Below are 21,459 nucleotides of genomic sequence, written 5' to 3'. Positions count from 1 at the left end.
AAAAGTCAGTACTTTTATTTTAAAGCGTATTAACAATTCAAATGTAAAAATTCCGTGTTAAAAGAAAAGCAATAATAAACCCCATCAAAGGGTACTGATAAGATATTGTGGTTTGATTTAGAGTTTAAGAAAATAAAAGAATAAACTAGTTCCAGGGGAAAGAAGGGCTGTGTATGTATTCTATTGTTAACTATTTTGGCAGATGGGAATGTTTCTTTGGTGACATGCTCAGAGCCATGTCAATCTGCAGTTAGACCACTCCTCCCTAATTTCATCAAATTCGTGACCCAAAGTCAGAGACTTGATAAAGCCCTCTTGGTGGGGAAAGGGCTTACCCTTTAATCTATGAACCTGCTAAACTGCTTGGGAACAGGGTATGTCAGCTTTCTGTTATTTGATCCCATTTCACCATCTGTCCATCTTTACAATGCAAAACAGAAGAAGCCAATGTATCTTAAATACGATGCCCTGGGAAAATGTAAAACAGAAAGATGGAAATTGGCCCTCTATTTGTGCCTCCATCTGCAGACTCTTTCATTCTGGCCTCAGTTCTGGAGCCAAATTTCTATTCATCCCAGACATCTCTACCATTATCTCAGTATCATTTATTACAAAACTTTTTTTTTTTTTGAGACAGGTTCTCCCTCTGTTTCCCAGTGGTGCCATCTTGGCTTACCACAGCCTCCACCTCCGGGCTCAGGCAATCCTCCCACCTCAGCCTCCAAGAGTAGCTGGGACCACAGGTGTGTGCCACTGTGCTGGCTAATTTTTGTATTTTTAGTAGAAAGGGGGTTTTGCCACATTGGCCAGGCTGGTCTCGGACTCCTGGCCTCAAGCAATCCACCCACCTCGGCCTCCCAAAGTGCTAGGATTACAGAGGTGAGCTTCCACACCCAACCATTTATTATATGACTATTAAAGCCAGATATTTCAGATTATGAAACTTTGTTTCCATAACAGATGATTCCAACATCATTTATGGTTTGTGGCTTAGGAGGAGGAAATCACATAATTTAGTCTAAGCACTATGGGTATAATTTTATTCTTGCCAGTAAAGAAACTGAATAGTGAGAAATTCAGGCTCTTTCTCCAGACCCCCCAGAGAAGGAAAACATTTTCAAACAATCCAGAATAAAGCCACCAAAATGGGTTCAAAAAACCCTGGAGACACAATGACAAAATAGAAAACAGTATTTTTCCTTAGAAAATGAAACATCAAGCTGTAAACATCAAATGAATAGTTTAATGTTGCTACTCTAAAATGTGTATTACAAGATGAAACAAGAGTCTTGACTGAAAATATGGAAAAAATCTGGAAATGTAATGAACACAATATTTTGTAAAGTCATTTTAGATGAAGGCCTTCAATAATTATAACTTCCAACTCATACACTGTAGTTAAAAATCCATGACAGGACTAACATCAGCCATCCGTGCTGCAGTTCCGATTGATATGTAAAACCCAAGACTCTCATACTCCCTCCTCAGATACAACACATGTAGAAAAAATAAATGTCAGGAGAGCAGAAGACCTTTCAACTAAATAGAACACTGTGTTAGAATGAGAATTAAGGGAATTTGATTCTGACATGACCCCATCAAATCCCAAACCTCATTTTGCTGATAGAGATCGAAGAAAAAAGCAAAAAGGTTGAATCTACACTTGTGTGCCAGTAAAAATTCCATTGCAAGTTTTACAGAGAGAACAACTGACATTTGGGAAAGTATAGGGAACGTGGCTGAAATGCCAGATAGAAGTCTGCAAGATTAAACTGACTTCCAGCAGGTATGTAAGCAGCCATAAGCAGAGTAAAAACTCACTATTAGGAAATCCTTTCTTCCTATCAGCAGCATATCTCTACCTGAGCCATCACACTTGTTAAACGGGAATACTGTATTCAACAAAAAATACCTAGAGCAGGCAAAGTTCTGACAGCTGAGATCCAGTGTTCCGATGAAGACCTTAGTCTTAGAGATTGTGCAAAAGACAGTTTTCACACTGGGATAACATGAGGTAAAAAAAAACATGGGATAACATGGGATAACGTGAGCTTTATGAATCATTTTCTAAACTAAATCGTATTTCTGTTAACGGGCCTTTAGGTCTTAGTTTTTAAAATGTTTCAAGAATGTTCAAAAACTTTCCATTTTTCAGTACTGGGTAACTAAAGAAGAACAGCAAGTTCACATATACTCAGACTGATCTTACGTTCCTATTGGGTCCCAATACCCTTGTCAGAGTTGCATAAATCATTTTACAAGTGAAACTTGCCACAGTCGCTCATAATTAATATTGTTCCCAAGTAATTAGCCAAAAGAAAGAAGCAGTTGTTAGAGTGTGTTATGGAAATATTTATTTAGCACCCAACAAACCTTGCTGCATGGCTATACATTGGGCCCTGGTCTGACAATGAGCCCCTTCCCTCAATGCCTTAGGAGCTGCTTTGCAGACAGACACTAATCATATTCAGTGGCAATGACAAGACAGTGTTGCCTCCTTCTTGTAATCAACACAATCCTATCTCTTATGAACAAAGGAAGAGAACAAACGCGGTTAAATAGGGATGTCCTAGAAATGACATACAGAAATAGACTTAGCATGATTTCCGTAAATAAAACAGGACATTGAGAGCAAAGTGCTTAATCTGGAGTTTTCTAGAAAGATCTAAAACTGTAGTTCAGCCCTTTGCATAACCCCATTACCAGCTAATGTCACCCAAGACCCAGCGGTTGAGATATGAAAGAACACCTTAAGAGGTAGGAGGCAAGGAACTTCAGAAGCCTTTTGCCCAGCCAATAACAAAGGCAAGAGGAGTTAGGTGTTACTGACCTCCAGAAAAATCACCGAGAGACATGTTGGTAAAGACATGACAGTCACTAAGCAAACTTAAGGTTAAACCCATTTAAAATCCAATAAACACCAAGGAGGGCTGTTGCTCTGGACTTTCACAGCTTCTTAGAACCTGCAACTTTTTCAGGTAGCTAATTGCTCCTTCCTGTCTGCTTCCCCAGAAAGGAAGCCCCCAAATGCTCCAGAAGACTGACCTAAGTAAGTGAGAGAGTATGTTCCAGAAGACACTCAGGAATTGTCCCGAGCATACCTTGTGTCCAATGTGCACTTAAAAAGTGGCTATTGAGTAATATAAAGATGTAACTTAAATCTAAAATATACACCAGATTTCAAAGACTTAATATGAAAGAAAAAAACCAGAAATATAATAGAAAGAACAACAGGTAGAGAAGTGAGCAAAATAACATTTTTCCCCCAAAAGGTACATGATACCTTTTGGTGTGGAATAGATGGAGAATAAACAAAAACCAGCCAGGCACAGTGGCTCGTGCCTGTAATCCCAGCACTGTGAGGCCAAGGTGGGAGGATTGCTTGAGGCCAGGAGTTTGAGATCAGCCTGGGCAAAACAGTGAGACCTCAAATCTAAAAACAAAAGCCAAAACCTGTATAGCATAATGCTAGGTGAGGAGAAGTTTAGAAAATACAAAGTGAGTAAAGGAATAGAAAAGAGTGAGGTCAGGGAACACTGCTTCAGAAAGCAGGGCCCAGGATAGCCTTTCTGGAAAGTTGACACTTGAGCAAAAGCACAGGATGCCCCATCTAACACCTTTGAGTACAAGGACAAATACCAAGCCTTCATGCACCCCAGCTCCCATCCAGAGAGGCACAAAGGTGGCCATCTCCTTGACACTGGAAACACCCCGAGAAGCATCTCAACAATTGTCTATAGTCTTCACACTCTGCAGTCCTCTGGAGAAAATAACAGAGGCAGCTACAAAAACATCTCACCCTTGAAAAGACTGCCCTGTGGCTGAACATTAAAACATTTTCCTAGATTTACTAAAAGCAAAAGACTGACTAGAGCTTTTGGAGTCCCCTGTCCTAGACACATGCCTATGTTGAAATACTTTTCTCAGTATTAGAAATAGTAATAATTGTTATAATTTAGCTAGTCAAATTTTTTCCTAAAACATAGAAGAAATAACCAAGCAATAACCAAAGTTTAATGTGATATGTTCACTAGCATTATTATTATTATTATTATTATTATTATTATTTTGAGATCGAGTCTTTCTCTGTCGTCCAGGCTGGAGTGCAGTGGCGCAATCTCAGCTCACTGCAACCTCTGCCTCCCGGGTTCAAGCGATTCTCCAGCCTCAGCCTCCTGAGTAGCTGGGATTACAGGTGCACACCACCACACCTGGCTAATTACCATATTTTTAGCAGAAACGGGGTTTCACCATGTTAGTCAGACTGGTCTTGAACTCCTGACCTTGTGATCCAGCCACCTCGGCCTCCCAAAGTGCTGGGATTACAGGCGTGAGCCACTGCACTCGCCCACTAGCATTATTTTTAAATGGATATATTTTAAATTTGGATGAAGCTAATGAGTGCTCGAATTTAATAAAATAGAAGAGTTTAAAATGAAAAGCAACAATTCTGTTTCCCAGGCCTCCACAATCTCAGTTCTGTGTATCGGAGGCACTATATTAACTACGATAATTTTTTCATTTTTAGTTTTTCTGGTAGTTGGCTGCTCTCTAAATAACAAGCTTAAATCACTATGGATTGATACATTAAGTATCCACACCTATGGACTTTCTAAGGCATGACAGCCTTCCTCTCTCCTCCCCTCCTGCCACTGAAAGTAAGAATTGTTCGTTCCTCTGTTGATTTCTTTTTTTTTTCTTTTTTCTTTTTTTTGAGATGGAGGCTCACTCCGTCTCCCAGGCTGGAGTGCAAGCTCAGCTCACTGCAAGCTCCGCCTTCCAGGTTCCCGCCATTCTCCTGCCTCAGCCTCCCCGTGCCTGGGACTGCAGGCGCCCGCCACAGCGCCCGGCTACTTTTTTGTATTTTTAGTAGAAAACGGGTTTCACCGTGTTGGCCAGGATGCTCTCGATCTCCTGACCTCGTGATTCACTCACCTCGGCCTCCCAAAGTGCTGGGATTACAGGCGTGAGCCACCGTGCCCGGCCTGTTGATTATCTATTAACTTAAATATTGCATATAAATATGCAGATATCTCTTGAGCTCTTATGTGGTAAAAAGGGATTATTAGTGGTCTTTTTCTTTCTTCTTTTCTCTCCACCTTACCTTATAACTTTCAGCACTACTTTAAGTACCTTGACTTACTTTTTCTTGTCAGTTTTGATAACTCTTTTTTTGTGTGTATACATAATCAAGACTTCTTTCCCTTGTTATTTGATTGATCTGAAAATTTGAAAATCAGCAAACAGTATTTCTGTTATTATGACTATGTAATATTATTGACTGTTCTACCAAGTATTATTATTACATTCCAAATTTTTATGTTCTTTAAGAGTTTCTCCTCCTCCTCCTCTTCCTCTTCCTCCACCTCTCCCTTTTCCTGTTTCTCCTTTCTTCTGCTTCAGTTGCTTCTTTGCATTGCTTGCCTGTATCAAATCTTTACTTTTCCAATTTCTCAAAGATCCCACAAATCGTCAGCCTCCCATTTTTCCAGATCTTTCCCTCTTTGTGCCTCCATCTAGACTGAGAGGGTCTGCAGATGTGCTCCTTAGCTATGATGCGGGAACCTCACTTTGTTATTCCTCTGAGATGGACCCCATGCCTTCTTCCTTGATTTACTCCCTTCTTGAGCTGGATCATGTCCTCCAAGTAACTCCCTAAGAAACTATATGGAACAAGTAAACCTAAATCCTACATACCTGAAGAGCTATTCATTCTACCTTCATTCTTGATTGAGAGCTTTGCTGAGTATAAAATGTGAGCTTGAAAATAGTGTTGCCTTGTAACTTAGAACATGCATTCCAGCTGGGTGCAGTGGCTCACGCCTGTAATCCCAGCACCTTGGGAGGCCAAGGCAGGAGGATCGATTGAGGCCAGGAGTTCAAGACCTGCCTGTGCCACACCCAGAAATTTAAGGCTGCAGTGAGCTAAGATCGCATCGCTATGCTCCAGCCTGGGCAACAGGGGGCGACTCTTCTCTTAAAAAAGAAAAGAAAAGAAAGTACATGCCAGTATTAGTAATCCAGGATTGCTGAGGGGAAGTTCAAAAGATAGTCTGATTTTTGTTCTTTTATGAGTGACCTTGTTTTTTTGCTTATTTGTTTTCTTTATCTCTGGAAATGTCTTGTTCTCTTTTAATATTTTTCTGGAAACTTTACAGTGGTAAGTTGAAATGAATCTATTACCTAGTCATTGTTCTGGGAAACTAGCATCATTCAGCTGTGGGAAAACCTCTATTGTTATTTCTTGAAATATTTCCTCCCACCCATTTTTTCTGTACGGTCTTCTGAGATTCCTATTATAGGTTAAGCATTCCTAAAATCCTGAAAATCTGAAATCCAAAATGCTCTAAAATCTGAAACTTTTTGAATGCCAACATGATGCCACCAGTGGAAAGTTGAAAGTTTCACACCTGAACTCATGTGATGAGTCACAGTAGAAACACAGGGCCATAATAGAAAGTTTATTCAGCATTTCCAGAGGAAAAAAGATCTTCCCAGCTCCCTTTAGCATCAATATCTTTTCCGCACACTCCCAGAATCCCCCATGCAAGCAGGCCCACAAGAAGATAAAGCCCCGCCTACCAGTGGTTCACCACCAAAATACAATTGCGTTTGTTTTTAAATGTGCCAACTTTAGTTGCTATTTTAATTACAGAACAAACATTTTATATACCCGTAAAGTACAAAGGCAAAAAATAAAAGACAAGTCATTTTAAAATACTGTCAAATTAGTTGTTGGTGATTAGCTAGAAAAATTGGTTTGGGAGAAGTTTTAAAAATCTGAAAAGATTCTGCACTCAAATTCCATTGCAGGTGTTCTTATATCCTAGACGTTTTAGAAATTATAAATGAAGCATTATAGATGTATTTTATCCAACAAAAACTATGGAACTTCCAATCAATGAACTCATAATCAAAGAAAAGGTCTGGACTTATATCAAGTGACTGACTAATGAAGATAGTGTTATATACATTGGGAATAAAGTAAAACTTTGTGAAGTGATATTTAATTAAAATACGGCAAGCATTTATTACAGTACCTGACCTAACAGCATTACATAAACAGTGGGTATTATTGTTAGTTAAAGTGTTTTGTTTGGTTTTTTGAGAAAGTCTTGCTCTGTCACCCAGCTGGAGTGCAGTGGCATGCTCACCGGTCACTTTAGCTCAACCTTCTGGGCTCAAGGAATCCTGTACCTCAGCCTCCCAAGTAGCTGGAACCACAGGCTAGTGCCACCACACTGACTAAATTTTTGTACTTTTTGTAGAGACAAGGTCTCACTATGTTGCCCAGGCCAGTCTTGAACTCCTGGCCTCAAGCAATCCTCCTGCCTCGGCCTCCTCCCAAAGTGCTGGAATTACAGGCATGAGCAGGCAGAGGTTTGTTATTTTACTGAACAAATACTGATTAAGAATCCAACTCTGGGCAAAAGGGAGCTGAGGGGCGGGGGCACCACGGCACAACTGGCTTGAGCAATTGCAAACAAGATGCAGGACCCCAATGCAGACACAGTTCTTTCAAGATGCCCCTGTTGTGTAAGATGTAATTTGCTGCCAAGGAAAGTCTGAAAGAATTGGAGAAAAAGGAGGAAGAGTAGCAATGTGTCCTCCAGCAGTCTGTGGTGAAAACATGAAGATTTGACTTTGAAGAGTTGGAGGGTCATGAAGACGAATGTAATGAGGAGGATGAACATGCTGTTGAAATATACAGGCAGCAGAGACTGGGTGAGTGGAAAGTAACCAAATTGAAGAATAAATGTGGAGAAGTCTTGGAGGTCTCAGGAAAGGATTATGTTCAAGAAGTTACCTGGTGAGGGTTTGTGGGTCATCTTGCACCTTTACAAACAAGGACTTCCCCTCTGTGCCCTGATAAATCAGCACCTCAGTGGACTTGCCAGGAAGTTTCCTGATGTCAAATTTATCAAAGCCATTTCAACAACAACCTGCACACCCAATTATCCTGATAGGAATCTGCCCACGATATTTGTTTACCTGGAAGGAGATATCAAGCCTCAGTTTATTCGTCCTCTGGTGTTTGGCAGCATGAACTTGACAAGAGATAAGTTGGAGTGGAAACTGTCTGAATCTGGAGCAAGTAACACAGACTTGGAGGAAAACCCTAAGAAACCAACTGAAGACGTGTTGCTGTCCTCAGTGTGGCACTCTGTCCTCATGAAGAGGGACAGTGATTCCAAGGGTGATGGAGGCTGCAGCTGCTGTAACTTGCTGAACTTTCTTGTGACAAATTGTCTGGATTTTTTTAAAAAGGAAAAAGTAGGAATAAATCCTTTCGGGTTTTAGTTTTGTATAAATTATGTTTCAAATCTTTACATGTCAAAAGTAATCATTGCTGGAAATTTTGTTAATTTTTTGGAACTCTTTTCTTAAATTGTAGTATTTCCTTAAAAAAAATTAAAACCAGCTATTGGTATTTAAAAAAATAATAATCCAACACTATTCCAGGCCCTGGGCATACAGTGATGAGAAAACCAACCTAGGACCCTGCCCTACGGATCTTACCATTGAGAGGGAGAGGCAGACATTGACCAAAGTATCAAGTAAATCCTTAATTACGATGTCTGAGAAGAGCTATGAAGGAAAAGTACGGGAGGAAATGACAGCACACATTGGGGTCCTTGTCTACAGGGAGGGTCACTAGGAAGTATTTGAACTGAATTTTGCATCATGAGTCAGAGTTCACTAGACAAGGAAAGGGCAGGTTCCAGGCAGAGGGAGCAGCAAGTTCCAGTACCCTGCAGCACGAAACATTGGCCCTAGGGCATCTGGAACATCCCAGCCACATGCTGAAGTTTGAATCAGTTTGGAAAAATGATAAATGCAGTAGGGTTCATGCCAACATCTTTTATAGATTCTTTGTTCTTCTGACCAAAAATATATGTTTAAGTGTTATCTACATTTTTCTTCCCATCATAATTAATGACTCACCCTTTAACATCCAAGACTTTGTCTTTTCTTCTTTTTTTCTCCCTTGCTTTCTCCTTGAATTTATAATTATGATGGGATGTTAAAGGGTGAGTCATAATTTGTCTGCTTCCTCCCCAGGTAGAAAGAAGTCCATACAGTAAATTGTGGTCATGTGATTTAGAGAGGTCCGAAGCGTCCATTCTCATTGATTTCTTAATGTGTATAATTCCAGCGTAGTCTGTAATCTTCCACAGTGGAATAACACTTAAGACTTCTATTTGTTTTCTTTCCATTAGTTGCAGCTGTTTTTCTACTGTTATTTTATTCAAGTAATTAACACATTGATTTATTTTGTCTTGGCAGCCTGGAGCAACAATGCTAAGAGTACACATTTTTATGTCAAACACACACACAGACCTTTTGAAAATGAATCACACTGGATTCCTTCTTTCCAGATTCTCTTGAAGTCAAGTAGTAAGAATTCTGGAGAATTCATACACTCTTGGCCAAAAAGGTTTTACAAACAACAATAATCTGCATAAACTCTTCACTCTTTAAGACCATTCGTCTTAGTCAGCTGATTTTTCTCAGAACACAACCAGTGTGATAAATGTGTGCATGTTCACATTTCAGCCAATGAGGAAGCCTGAAAAGCCATGGCGCTGAAAGTGCATTTCCCGTAGTTCCTTGTTGTGAGATCATAAGGGGAGGGTGTTGTATTGTGGATAAAATGCTCTGTATCTTAACTGAGACTAAGTTGCTTAGCAAGCCAGACTTTAAGATTCAGAAAATTTACTCCGGACAGCAAATCTTAAACTTACAATGGTCCTAATCAAGGACCAGTGAGTTAAATTGAGTGTTTAGAAGCCAATTTTTTTTTTTTATTTTGAATAAAGAACATTTGTTCAGTGTGATACTGCCAACAGGATTTTATTTATTGTACTGGTCTCTCTTTATAACTCTGCCCAAGTAAACCAGCCAAATCCCTGTAGTCCATTCCAGAATCACACTGGGAACACTAGCATGAATTAATAGTAAGTCTGAGTTACACAATAATTTGTGAATAGCACCCACTTAACTGCCAACAAGAATTTGCAAAAACACTAATGGCTAACCAGGTGTGGCCTAGAAGAAAAAAGTTGATGACTTTTAATGCAGAAATTCATGTCCAGCCTATCCAAAGGAACCTTTACAGGAGTCATGTGGCCTGGCTTCTCAACTCAGTTTTGTGGCTTATTCTGTGTGGGCTTGCATAAATCAGTTGACCTTTTTGTTCCTCTATTTTCTCATCTTTAAAATGAGGGGGCTATGTTAATCATCTATATTCTTTCTGACTTCAAAATTCTAATTTCACATCTCTACATCATTTCAAGTAGCACATGGTCTCTACATAAATGGATCCTACTAAACTGATTCTCACAAAACGTTAAAAAGTTTACTTGTTTAAGTAGGTTAAACATCCCCACATTAGGAGCTCTGAATCACATTCCCCCTATTAATTTTCTCATAAATAGCACAAAAGTAAGTTGCAACCCAGTTTTGCCTGCAATATCATAAAATCTAAATTAGTTGAATTTAAACCGGTGAAATGTGGTGAAATTTTAAGTGTCATTTAAAATTTAAATTAATTGTGCATGATCTGTCTTGGGTCCTTGTCTCTTTCTCTACACCATCTGCCTGGGAAATTGTAAATTGCCCAAGTTAGCACAGATATTCACAACTCCTGAGAGTCTCATTCCAGACAATTTCTCCCCTGAGGTCCAAACTAATATTTAATACTAATAGTTTCCACTCCTTGAGTGCCTCTTACAAGTCTGGTACTGAGTATGACTCTAACCACGTTGCCTCTACCTTTATAATACTCCCACTAAGTAAACATTGCTATGTCCGTCATCGAGATGGAGATCAGAGAGTGATCAAGACACACTTCGATCACTTGTCACTTGTCAAAGCCCTGATTGTAATGCAAGTATTCCTGGCTCAGACATCCATGCTTTTTTTTTTTTTGAGATGGAGTCTCACTGTCACCTACGCTGGAGTACAACAACATGGTCTTGGCTCACTGCAACCGCCACCTCCTGGATTCAAGTGATTCTCCTGCCTCAGCCTCCCAAGTACCTGGGACTACAAGCACCACACCCAGTTAACCTTTGTATTTTTAGTAGACATGGGGTTTCACTATGTTGGCCAGGTTGGTCTCGAACTCCTGACCTCGTGATCCACCCACCTCAACTTCCCAAGGTGCTGGGATTACAGGCGTGAGCCACCGCACCTGCCCCAGACATCTATGCTCTTTCCACTGTTCCACAAAGAGGAACAACATCAGTAAAAAGGCAGGATATTAAACCATGATTACTGTTCCCCATCACAGTCTTCTTCTGGGTATAGAGAAGTGGGGACTGGAGGAAAGAACTGAAAAACACCAGTCCAGTGAGGATGAGATATGGAATCTGAGGTCAAGAGCAGTGGCAGGCAGACTGGGAAGTCAGTTCTGGGCAGGGAGGGAACTGCTTTGTGGGCCAGTTCAGGGAAAGTCAGCTACTGTAAAACATCACAGGGTTGGCTGGTTGCAGTGGCTCACACCTGTAATCCCAGCACTTTGGGAGGCCAAGGCAGGTGGATCACCTGAGGTCGGGAGTTCGAGACCAGCCTGACCAATGTGGTGGAACCTTGTCTCTACTAAAAATACAAAATTAGCAAGGTGTGGTGGTGCATGCCTGTAATCCCAGCTATTCAGGAGGCTGAGGCAGGAGAATCACTTGAACCCAGGAGGCGGAGGTTGCATTGAGCTGAGATCATGCCACTGCGCTCCAGTCTGAGCAACAAGAGTGAAACTCCATTTCAAAAAAAAAAAAAGAAAGAAAGAAAAAGAAATCATGGAGTTGTCAAGAGGAAGCAGGGCGGGGGTGATGTGTATCATCTGATAGGAATCTATGGAATAGATTTCATATTTTAGGAGAAGCATTTTGGAAGTCACTTTAAAATTGTTTTGGGAGATTCTTTTAGGGGTCTAGCTCTGTTGCCAAAGCTGGTGTGGGGTGACACTACAGCCTCAAACTCCTGGGCTCAAGTGATCCTCCCAACTCAGCCTTCAGAGTAGGCAGGCCTACAGGTGCATGCCACCACACCCAGCTAATTTAAAAACAAAATTTTTTTGTAGAAACAGAGTCCCACTGTGTTGTCCAAGCTGGTCTTGAACTCCTGGGCTCAAGCAATCCTCCCACCTCAGCCTCCCAAATTGCTGGGATTACAGGTGTGGGCCACTGTGCCAATCCTGGAAAGTTTTTAAAGCTGAAATTGGATTGTCTCACTCTTCTGTGCCATACTATTCCCTGACTAGGGTCAAAGTCTTCCCAGTGGTGGTAAGACCCTGCCTGCCCCTGCTGCCCATGATCACTGACCTCATTTCCTAATAAGGCCTTCTTCTTACCCTGCTCCAGCCTCACCAGCCTCCTCCCCTCTCACATCCAGCAGGCACACTCTAACTCAAGGCCTTTGCACCACTTTTCTCTCTGCTGAGAACACTCTTCCTCCAGGCTTTTGTGAACCTCACTCCCTCACCTCCTTCTGGATGTTGTTCAAATGTCTCCTCTGCAGTGAACCGTATTCTAGACCTCCTTATTGAGATCTGCAAACCTCCTCCTTTCCTGTGCCACACACAGATGCCCTCCTCAATACACTGTTGCTGTTTTATCTTTCTCCAAAGCCTCATTATATGCTCACAGACTGCTATGGGTTGAATTGAGTCTCTCCAAAAAATGTTGAAGTCCTAACCCCCAGAACCTGTGAAGGTGACATTATTTGGAAAGAGGGTCTGCTATGGTTTGGCTCTTTGTCTCCCAAACCTCATGTTGAAGTTTGATCCCAGTGTTGGAGATGGAGCCTGGCGGGAGGTGTTTGTTTTGTGGGGACAGGTCCCTCACGAACGTTTGGTGCTGTCCTCACAGTGTTGAGTTCTAGCTCTATTAGTTCCCATGAGCACTGATTGTTAAAAAGAGCCTGGCACCTCCTCCCCTCCCTCTCTTGCTTCTGCTCTGGCCATGTGACCTCTGCAAGGCTCCACTTTGCTTCCTGAGGCCTCACCAGAAGGAGATGCTGACACCAGGCTTCTTGCACAACCTGCAGAATTGTGAACCAAATAAATCTTTTTTCTTTATGAATTACTCAGCTCAGTATTCCTTGTAGCAACACAAAAGTGGACTAAAACAGGATCTTTGTAGATCATCAACTAAAGATAGGGTCATTAGAGTGAGCCCTAATCCAATACAGTTATCCAATAAAGTTATGTCCTTACCTAAAGAGAAATTTGGATACAAGGACACACAGGAAGAATGCCACACAAAGGGGAAGGCAGAGATCTAAGTGATGCTCCTACAAGCCAAGAAACACCAAAGATTACCAGCAAGCCACCAGCAGCTGGGGACAAGACCTGGAACAGATCCTCCCTCACCACCCCCAGAAGGAACCAACCCTGTTGACACCTCGATCTTGGACTTCCGGCTTCAAGAATTATGAGACGGTAAACTTCTGTTGCCTAAACAACACAGTTTGTGATACTTTGTTATGGCAACCTTAGCAAACTGAAACATATACTATATCATTTGCCTGGGTTTTTTATTTATTACCTGTCTTCACCCTACTCCACCTTCTGCCTCCAAAGGTGAGCTCTACATAGGTAGGGATTTGTTTGTTTCTTTTTGTTTTTATATCCCAGCAGTACGTATTTGTTGAATGAACAAACAATTGCCCCTCAATTGCCACACATTTCTAGTCTTTTCTCCCACCTCTCCCCAAGACAAAGTAATTCCAACTTTTACCCTAAATATCATGGACTTTGACACCTCCTTAACTTTGTGAGGTTTTCTCTGCCTCGGATGGCCACTTGCCCTTCTCTCCCTATCAAGGTCTCCTTATCATTAAAGACACATCCATGTCATTCCTTCAGTGGCAAACTCCCTTCCATCCCCGTTTCTGTTTTATTATCCACTGTGGTTGTGGCTCTTTGCCTGTAAACAATGGCCTCCTTGAGTTCTGGGACCATATCCTATTAATCTTTATAGCCCCAGAACCTGGCCCAGTGTCTGGCACACCAGAGGTGCTCAGTCAATGTTTGCTAGATTGAATTAAATCTGTATCCTGCAGCTTTCGCTCTTGCTGCCCTTCCCTAGACTGCTAGCCACAGCAGGGTACAAGAGGATTAGAAGGAACTTTGCAGAGCGGAACTCAGATTAGAGCATTCGAACGCTGTGGGGCTGTGCCTCTCTGCAGAGTCTTTGTAGTCGTGCAATCTCATGAGAGTTTCCTAAATTGGAACAGTCGGCGATGTTGTATCCAAATCACTCAGCTAAGCCCTCAGGGGCATTCGCCAGAAATCACACCAACATAAACAGCTCAATCAAAGAAGGGGTGCAAATCCTCCTCCTTTTTATGAGGTGGAGCAAGTATCCTGTTGGAAAAAAAAAGAAAGAAAAAGACAGTCATTCGAGACAGCACTTCCCAGGTTGCTGGGCAAGAATATGCTGGCTTGGATGACAGGTAATAGTCTTGTCTGTTTTCCTTTCTGCCCTAGTTCTTTCCAGTGGGTTAAAGATGGATGTTTTCATCCATCTTTGCAAAAAGGATAAACCTGAGCCACCTCCAGAAATGAAGCAGGCATTGTGGGATTTTTTTGGGTTTTGATTTTTTTTTTTAAGAGATGGGGTGTTGCTGTGTTGCCCAGGCTGGAGTGCAGTGGCTATTCACAGCTTCTATTATGGTGCACTGCAACCTCCAACTCCTGGGTGCAAGCAATCCTCCTGCCTCAGCCTCCAGGGTAGCTGACACGACACTACAGGCACATGCCACCAAAAAGATGAAGGGTGTGTTTGGTCAACATTCATTTAGACTATTTGAATATTCATGTGGGTGTGATCTGAAAAGCCTAGAACAGGCTCAGCTTCCCAGAAATTCTAACTGAATGGAACTAAAATATTGAACATGCATTCTAAGGACTCACTATTGGTTTTCAGAGGGTTTTCTTCCCCTCTCTGCTTTCCAAGAGGCGTTAGCTCTCAGAGTCTTGCAGTCGTTATTAGAACAACAGAATAGGCCCTAGGAGACACAGAAAATGCCAAATAACAGAATTTATATCTTCACTCCTTGTGAGTACTATTATAGTTAGGTTAGCTTCAAATTCGTAAGAATAAATAACTTTAGTAACTCTCATTGCATACATTTAATTGTAACCTGTTTTAAATGCCCAGTTAATCGTATTCAATGTACCATTCAGTTATAGACACACATGACAAGCATATTCAGTGCTAAGGTCTGTGCTTTTCTTTAAGTCCGTCAAAAAAGGGTGCCCCTGCCAAGCGTGGTGGTTCACTCTTGTAATCTTAGCACTTAGGGAGGCCAAGGTAGGAGAATTTCTTGAGGCCAGGAGTTCAAGACCAGCCCGGGCAACATAACAAGACCCTGTCTCTACAGAAAATTTAAAAATTAGACAAACGTGGTGGTTCACACTTGTAGTCCCAGCTACTCAGGAGGCTGAGGCAGAAACATCACTTGAGCCCACGAGTTCAAGGTTGCAGTGAGCTGTGATCATGCTAGCCTGGGTGACAGAGTGAGACCCTGTCTCAAAAAAAGGTGGGGCGGAGGGAGTAACTCCTGTTTTTGACTCATTCAGTAGAAACTGTACTTTGAGTACACGTACAACCATTCTATTTTTCACTTTCAGTAAAAATTCAATAAATTACGTGAGATCTGCAACACTTTATTTAAAATATGCATTGTGTTAGATGATTTTGCCCAACTGTAGGCTAATGTAAGTGCTCTGAGTGTGTTGAAGGCAGGCAAGGCTAAGCTGTGATGTTCAGCAGGTGAGGAGTATTAGATGCATTTTCAACTTAAACAATGTTTTCAACATATGATGGGTTTGGGAGATAACCCATCATAGATTCAGGAGCATCTGTGTATTTTGTATTTATGGCTCAAGATCTGTCCTCAAATTCTTAATAATTCAATTCAGCCCTCCACTTGGTCCCCTAAATTCACGGTGGAGGCAGATATTTGCATGCATGATCAATCTTTGTGTATTGGCCCCATAATACTTTGAGTTACTACTACTACTACCATTAATATTATTATTACTATATGGCATGGACAGACCTTTGTCCAGTGGGACAGGTGGTTCTTAACATGTAGCTAATCATAGCCACCTTTCAGATCAAAGAAAGCCGGTACCTTCTCTCCAGAAAAGCTTCACTTGCTTCACACACTATTTTAGCTATAATTTTAGGAGGAGCAAAAAGTTAATATCCCTCTAAAGCAGCTGTCAGCAAACGTTTTCTGTAAAAGCCAGATAGTAACTATTTTAGACTTTGTAGGTCAAGAGGTAAAATCTTGGACATTATGTATGTACTTATATAATAAGAGAGAAAATAAATTCCCACACACTTTAATTGATAAAATTCAAAACATAGCAATAATAATTGAGTATAATCTTTCTGTAATACAAGTCTACTAATGGGAAGAATGGATGTGGCAGGGAAGGAAAAACAGTTCACCTAATTGTGATTGGAAGTTAGCATTCCCTCTCCCTAAATCCATGGCAGATGTTTGCTTGTAGGAGCGATTCTTAGCTTGAGGGTCTTAGGAGCGCAGGCAGTGAGCTGGATTTGGCCTAAGGGCTGGTTTGCTAATCCCTGCTCTAAAGAGCTAGAGACCGAGGTCTAGGCTATTTTCAGGACACCCTGCTGTGACTGTGGGTAGGGCTGACCCTAACTAGATGCTGCTCTTGGCTCTGGACCTACACAGGCCTGCACAGCAGCGGCCTCTAGAGCCAGCAAGGATTCCTGGTACAATGTTCTCGCAGCAGGGCTGGCTGGCTCCAAAATTGGGGCCACATTCCCACTGCTTGGAGCGGCGACCAGGAACGCACAGTATACTAAATTATATTAACCTACATTCTATGACCTCCATAAAACTTTCTCCATAATCAGGAAGAATAACAATGCATGGAGAAAGAAATTCCTTTGCCCGGTGTTTGAAAATTGAGATGTAAAAAGCACATCAATGGATAAGGCTTTTTAATGAGTAAAATTGTTTTCTTAATCTGCAGTTATCTTTCAATCAATAGTCACTTTCAGAAAAAAAAGAAGACCACCTTGAAAATTTTTTAAAGCTTAGAATAAATCACAATAAAGTAATCAAGAGGCAGTGTTCAGCAAAAACAATTATGTGAAAATGTTAGTCTTGTCCTCACACAGTTCATCTCTTCCTACTTAAAACATTCCACAGTAACAGTCAATCACAAGAGAAATGTAATTCTGTATAATGTTTTCAGGCCTAAAATGTATGAAAAGCTTAGGCCACAGAGAAGAATCATAAATGCATTTCATTGTCGGCTGGAACCTATCATTTTATTTCAGTAGTGGTTAAATAAATAAATAAATGCAACTCCCTTGATTCTAGATGGGCAACACTGTTTGTGGCAAACTTGGTGCAAGTTCTCCACCTAGTGGATATTTTGAAAAGTGTAATAAAATGTAAATGTGCATTCCTGTTTGTGATACAGACACAGAAATAAAGACACCAAGAGTAGTGGTGACCGCACTCCCTATCAGTCAGTGACATCCTGTCAGGTGTTCATCTTTTTTCTTTCCTATTTTTTCTCTTCCACCCAGATGCTACAGAGTCCAATGTGATCCACCTACCCCAGGCGGTCGCTTAGAGGGATCGCACCATACCGGAGTCTCCAGAGTGGGCCCATGCCTTGCCTGGAATCTGGCACCGTGGCTATTCCATCTGCAGTGTTGCCATGCCACCAGCACTGGGGCGGCCAATGACAAGGCTGGCTGGCTTCTGCGGAGTGAGCCCTTCTCTTCCTGCTTGTTCAGTGCCTCAGGCATGGTGGATGCTCTCTGGCAGGCTCCAATGAGAGAAACCAAGATCTTCATGCCGGTGCCCAGCCACTCACTTCTGCCCCAAACCTGCTTGTCCCTGATGGTCCAGGCTTTCTCCTTGCATGCCTAGGCCAACCAGCCCAGCCGTCTGCCCTAGTTCAGGAATCCCGGCCACTCTCCTCAGCGCTCAGTGGATGATAAGGCGCACGGCCCAACTCACCACCCCTTGGTGTTCCTGTCACCTCTGTGTTTCAGGGCCAGCCTGAGAGAAGCTGCAGTGCAGCAGCAGTCAAGTGTCGGCTTGCATCTTATCCCACCCTGACCCGTCCACAAACTAAGCTTGGCCTTTCTCCTCCTCCACCAGCCGATCAAGAAGGACTCCCACCATGCAGACAGAATAAAAAGAGGAGGAACCAGTATGCCCGTGGTGGAAGAATGGGGGTCTGAAATCCCATCATTGGGGTTTCTTTTTCTCCTCTTTATTTTTCTCAAAACTTTAAAAATGAAATCTCACCTTTTGTACCTCACACTGATTCTAGTGCTAGAAAATGGGGAAGAGCATGAGTGTAGGAAGAACAGGAGAGGGATAAGAAATGATTGAAAGGAAGAAATAGCTGCATTGGAGGATGTGCGTGGGCCATATCTGGAGAGAGGATGAATGAGTAGAAAATCGAGAACTTTCTTCTCTTGCCTTCCCTGCTTCATGCTTTTTAAATTTTTTTTTTTTTTTTTTTTAGAGACAAAGCATTGCTTTGTCACCCAGACTGGAGGGCAATGGCGCAATCATAGCTCACTACAGTCTCCACCTCCCAGGCTCAAGCCATCCTCCACCTCAGCCTCTTAGTAGCTGGGACTTCAGGTGCAGGCCACCATGCCTGGCTATTTTTTTAAAAAAAATTATTATTTGTAGAGACAGAGTCTCAATGTATTGCCCAGGCTGATCCTGAACTGCTAAGCTCAAGTAATCCTCCCGCCTCTGCCCCCCAAAGTGTTGTGTTAAGTGTAAGAACCACCGGACTCGGCCCTCCTTGCTTTCTTTTTTTGAGTCTCACTCTGTCACACAGGCTGGAGTGCATGGCATGATCTTGGCTCACTGCAATCTCTACCTCCTGGATTCAAGCAATTCTGCTGTCTCAGCCTCCCAAGTAGTTAGGACTACAGGTGCATGCCACCACATCTGGCTAATTTTTTGTATTTTTAGTAGAGATGGGGTTTCCCCATATTAATCAGGCTGGTCTCAAACTCCTGACCTCAGCTGATCCACCCACCTCGGCCTCCCAAAGTGCTGGGATTACAGGCATGAGCCACCACGTCTGACCTACACCTTCTCCTTCTCAGTTTCCTTGGTTCCTCTGTATGCTAAGGACTGCAGTGTCCCAGAGCACAGTTCCTGGCACACTTCTCTTTCCTTTCCACACTTGGTGGTGTCACCCCATATCGTGGCTTTAAGTATCTTCTCTAGGTTTGTAAGTCCCAAATGTACATCTCCAGCTCAGACCTCCCCTGTCCCGCAGACTTGCATACCCCACTCCCTCCTAGCCATGTCATCTAGATGGCCTGCAGTGTCCACAACTAAGCTTCAGATGCCCCCAGTCGTCCACGTCTCGGTAATGACTTTATTTTTTCCAGTTGCTCAGGCCAAACATGTGGAGTCATCCTTGACTCCTCTTTTTCCTTCACCCCCACATTTGATCAATAAGCAAATCTTGTCAACGGTGTCTTTAAAACACAGGGAGAATCCAACCGTTTCTGCAGCGACCATTGTGGTTCAAGCCACCATCCACTCCTGTGTGACTATCGCATCTGAGCAGATCTTCTTGCCTCTCTCCTTGGCTTTTCTGTCTGTTCTTCACACAGCAGCTAGCATTGTGCTGTTAAGCAGAAGTCAGGTCGTGTCAGCCTGCAGTGCTGGTGCATATGCCTGTGGTCTCAGCTACTCAGGAGGCTGAGGCAGGTTGCATGAGCATGGGAGTTCAAGGCTACAAGTAGCTATGACTGCACTTGTGAATAGCCACTGCAAGGCCGGGCCTGGTGTCTCACTCCTGTTATCCCAGCACTTGGGGAGGCCAAGGCAGGCAGATCACCTGAGGTCAGGAGTTTGAGACCAGCCTGGCCAACGTGATAAAACCCCATCTCTACTAGAAATACAAAAAAGAAAAAAGAAAAAATAGCCACTGCACTCCAGCCTGGGCAACATAGCAAGACCCCATCTCTGAAATATAAAAGAAAAATAATGAAAAAATACATATGAAATTTTTAAAAAATTGTTGAGAGAGTGTCTCACTCTGTCGTTCAGACTGGAGTACGGTGGCACGATCATGGCTTACTGCAGCTTCAACCTCCCAGGCTCAAGTGATCATTCTGCCTGAGCCTCCAGAGCTGCTGAGACTACAGGTGCATACCACCACATTCAGCCAATTTTTTTTTTTTTATTTGTAGAGATGAGTTCTTGCTATGTTGCTTAGGCTGGTCTCAAACTCCTGAGCTCAAGCAGTTCTCCTACCCCGGCCTCCCAAAATGCTGGGATTACAGGTGTGTGCCTGGCTTAAATAAATTTTTAAAATCCTATATCATTACCCGGGCCTGCAATGCACCCAACCTGGCCTCTTTGTTCCTGAACGATGCAGGCAAATCCTTCACACCTGCCTTCCTGCCACCTGCATGAGCTGCCCCAGGAGTCTGCAGACCCTTTGCTCCTTTCACATTTTTATTCAAATTTCACCTTCTCTGAAAAGCCTCCCCAATAAGGTCTAGTTTTAAATTGAAAAAAATTGCCCCAGTGTTCTTCTTTGTAGTGGGTTGGATGGTGCCCCCCCACCAAAAAAAAATATATATCTACATCCTAACACCTGGAATCTATGGTTGTGCCTTACTTGGGAAGAGGGTCTTTGTAGATTAAATTAAGTTATGGGTCTTGAGATGAGAACATTTCAGATTATCCAGGTGGACCCTAAATCCAATGTGTCCTGATAAAAGACAGAAGAGAAGACACAGAGACCCAGAAGGAGAGGCCATGTGAAAATATATCACTATCCGATATAAAATGTATTTATCAAGTTTATTGACTTTCTACCCTACTAATCTACAAGCTAAAGAAAGCAGAGATGATCAGTTTTGGTCCCTGCTATACTCCCAGCATCTAGAACCATGTCTAGGACCTAATAAGTGTTCCACAAATATTCATTGATTAAGAAAACAAGTAGAAGAATAAATGAATGAGTGATAGGTCCCCAAATGTTGTGTCTGAGTAAATAGGAGAATTGTGGGTCTATTGATAAGCACATAGAAAGAAATCATAAAGAGGATTGAGATGGGATAGCTACACAAGGTCCACTTGGTAGCTGGTCAGTTTGCTATAACAGAAGTACCAGTCAAAATATATCTGCTTTCCCTAATTTAGGATTCATTTGTCCAGCCAGCACTAAAAGAATTTTGAAAGATTTACACTATTACCTTAATAAGATAATTAATAAGACAAAAACAGAAGAAACATGATAAGTATTGGAGATATTGAACGGATGTTTGGGTGAAATGTCAGTGTCAAAGATTAAATTTCAAGTATAACTCCTTCAAAATCCTATTTTAGCCGGCCTGTCTTGCACTGGACGTTTTATTCTGTGAGTTCAAAATGGATTTGTTGATTGACGGATGG

General features: G+C 42.2%; 1 pseudogene; it reads left to right on the top strand.

Moving 5' to 3' along the window:
• The first annotated feature begins 6,544 nt into the window (after positions 1–6,544).
• LOC105541251 lies at positions 6,545–8,301 on the top strand (annotated as a pseudogene).
• The last annotated feature ends 13,158 nt before the right edge of the window (positions 8,302–21,459 follow it).

This window comes from Mandrillus leucophaeus, unplaced genomic scaffold, assembly GCF_000951045.1.
Source record: "Mandrillus leucophaeus isolate KB7577 unplaced genomic scaffold, Mleu.le_1.0 Scaffold236, whole genome shotgun sequence".
Lineage (NCBI taxonomy): Eukaryota > Metazoa > Chordata > Mammalia > Primates > Cercopithecidae > Mandrillus > Mandrillus leucophaeus.
Note: the sequence above shows the minus strand (reverse complement) of the source record. Positions and strands in the feature narration are given on the sequence as shown.